The sequence below is a fragment of the Aedes aegypti genome, chromosome 2 (genome assembly GCF_002204515.2).
Source record: "Aedes aegypti strain LVP_AGWG chromosome 2, AaegL5.0 Primary Assembly, whole genome shotgun sequence".
In the NCBI taxonomy this organism is placed as follows: domain Eukaryota; kingdom Metazoa; phylum Arthropoda; class Insecta; order Diptera; family Culicidae; genus Aedes; species Aedes aegypti.
Genome location: NC_035108.1, coordinates 238,035,906 through 238,038,672, shown reverse-complemented (window position 1 = coordinate 238,038,672; position 2,767 = coordinate 238,035,906). Strand labels below are relative to the sequence as shown.

General features: G+C 42.3%; 1 long non-coding RNA gene across 1 annotated transcript; it reads left to right on the top strand.

Moving 5' to 3' along the window:
- The first annotated feature begins 301 nt into the window (after positions 1-301).
- On the top strand, positions 302-1,710 carry LOC110676478. Its single transcript, XR_002500430.1, has 4 exons — positions 302-758; positions 821-969; positions 1,025-1,133; positions 1,188-1,710. It is a non-coding gene; the product is annotated as an uncharacterized LOC110676478 (long non-coding RNA).
- Positions 1,711-2,767: the final 1,057 nt, after the last annotated feature.

Below are 2,767 nucleotides of genomic sequence, written 5' to 3'. Positions count from 1 at the left end.
TAGAATCCGATTTGAATGTTTTGCCGTAGTTTGCTCGGATTTGAAGAAGCTGGACAAGGACTTTGGTCAGAGACGATTTGAGAGGTCTATGATTCTGCCAGGCGCAGCTGGCGTGATATTGAGTCTAGTATTAAGATTATGCAGTTTAAGCGATTTGATTTGGCAAGCAACCAAGGCTTGCGTATATGAGTTTAGTTTACGGTATGCGGTTAAAGAACCAGAAGTAACTTGAGGTCTGCTCAAGAGTTTAGTTGACCGACTTGTCTCTGACCATCATCCTAGGAGGATGATTGAAGATTTTGTGAATTTTTCATAAATCGTTTGATCATCGATTTATGAAAAATTCTTCCGCTACGGTAGGGTTGTGTTACGTTTAGTTATGATTTGTCAATATTTATAAGTCAGTATCAAGAAAACTATCAAAATAGCAAATGCCGAACGTACTACGCTAGCCAACATCATTTCGCTCCGTGTATCAACGGCCAATTCAAAACACGCTCCAACAAAAAGGCCTTTAGCAAAGCGACGACGCAAAATCAAGGCAACGCCGTAATGCAAAAGATCACTCACACAGCGATACAATTGATAGCAGTAGAGCACAGTCATCCGGTGTGGTCTCGTCATCGTCATTCGTAGCCGTCCGTTCGATCGCGGTAGAAGCGACCACGCGAGTGCAGAAAAGCAAAGTTTAATCCCATCGGGAGAAAACTTCCAAGAGGAAATAATCACACGATCTATATTTAGATACGTGCCTAAAGGTGAGTGGGAGTGAAAACGTCCTGCATGACACGATAAACAAGAATGTTTCCAACATTTCAAGGACGACGAAACGAACCAGCAGATTAGCCAGCCAGCACCACGTTTAAGCTAACCTCAAAAGGTTCGCTTGGCCGAATACTCACTCTCCGAACGACTGGAATTACGGTTTACGGAGGTCAGGAGTCACTCTACACGACGATTTGCCATCCGGTAAGCCAAAAAACTCTAAATGCGAGAATATGTACTAACTAAAACTGTTCTCCAGCCACGAGCCACGTTGATCCACCACACACGATAGTGGAATCGCAGGGAGGACGCCATCTTTCCATCTGCACCATAAGGATTTGGGCAGAGCACGAGGCCTTCCGAAGGAAGTAGGTAGAAAATCCCTTCGAAATTGAGCACCGGCTAATCCTTTGGGATGCCAGGGCCTCTTTTTTATTCGCAGACTGGTCTTCTTCTGCGGACCTTGCAGTTTCCCCTTTTCTGGGTAGAAGTGGCAACTTTCGTCGCACCGAGGATCCAGTGAGCGGAATCGATTGGTAAGACGAAGACACAGTAGATACGAGAGAGGCTCTCCAACAGGATCGACAAAGTGGACATCGTGGACCAAAAGGTGTGCAGACAAACGGCCAATACGGCAGGAGACGCATCAAGCGGAAATCATTCCGAACACTGCTGGTGTCGGTCGACAATCGGAAGTGAAGGAGAACCGAGAACAACCCCGTGAGCGGTCGAAAAGTCTAATAGCTGGTTGGAAGCGGTCAGGATGAGCGAGGATTGGTCAGCTGATGAACCGGGCGTTGGCAAGGAGCAGCATGGGGGACGCCCCAAGAAGATAAGTGCTAGTTTATAAGGAAAACCTTGGCTTTAGCCAGCATAATGATTAGCTCCTAAGAAGATTCGGTCACTATTCAGGGATAAAACCCAAATATATGTATTAAACTGCGATACGTTTTGAGATTTTAGTTGCGCTTTAGCCCTCAGTGTTTGTGGTTCGGATTTTGTCTTTCGCTACCGGTAATAAGCTCTACCGCTACCGGGGAACCTGCAACAGTGGTATACACTTCTTGGAAGAAAAGGTTGCAGATATCGGAAGAGTTTTCACCTACATTTCCGTCAAAATGCATTCGCGAAGGGAAATTGCTACTTTTTAATTTAGTGTTTATATAATTAGGACATGATTTGACTTCGGATTCAACCTTACTAGAGTGTCCATTTCCCGGCCATTTCGCTTGTCCCGGGATTTGGGACGAAAATTGATGCTCGTCCCGGGAAATTGATTTGAGCTGTGGCTTCCATGCATCTTCACTTCAATTACTGAAAATTATTGACTAAAGTTTAGGTATACCTTTCAGATTGGATTTCTAAGCCTAGGCTTGCAAAAATGGTTAATGTTACAAAGAAACGCAATAGAAAGCTAAAATGCCATGAAAAGAATAACCTACTTTTCATAATTTCTTACGAAATTTTTATTTTGTATCGAATAAAGCTTGAGTCTGAGAAAAAATGTCATTGTTTTGCATTAGAATTTGATGGTTTTCATCAAATTTTACGTTCATTTCGGGAAACCCGGGATTCCCGGAATGACAGAACTCATATCCCGGGAAACGGGAAATCCTGAAATTTCTCAAATCCTGGGATTTTTTGTCCCGGGATGTCCACTCTACACCTTACGATTATGTTCTTCATGTGCAGAGTTAATGGCTAAGTTGAGTTGGTTACATATGTCATGTTAATTTTGTAAATTCGTAGCAGTATGTTATTTTTTGAATAATTTATGCGCTTTCTGTTTCTTGTTCTTCAGGTTTTTCAGTTGTGGGCTAAACCACACCGGTAATTTGTTATTTTGTATATGTCTTCTTCTTCTTGTTGGCACAGTTTCATTAATTATTTGTTAAATAATTGATTGGAGTTTGTCTACTTCGGTGTCGACATTTCCTTCAATACTTATAATATGTTGTCAACTTGAAGGTTTCAAATAAAGAGCTTTTGTTTTATTGTTTTT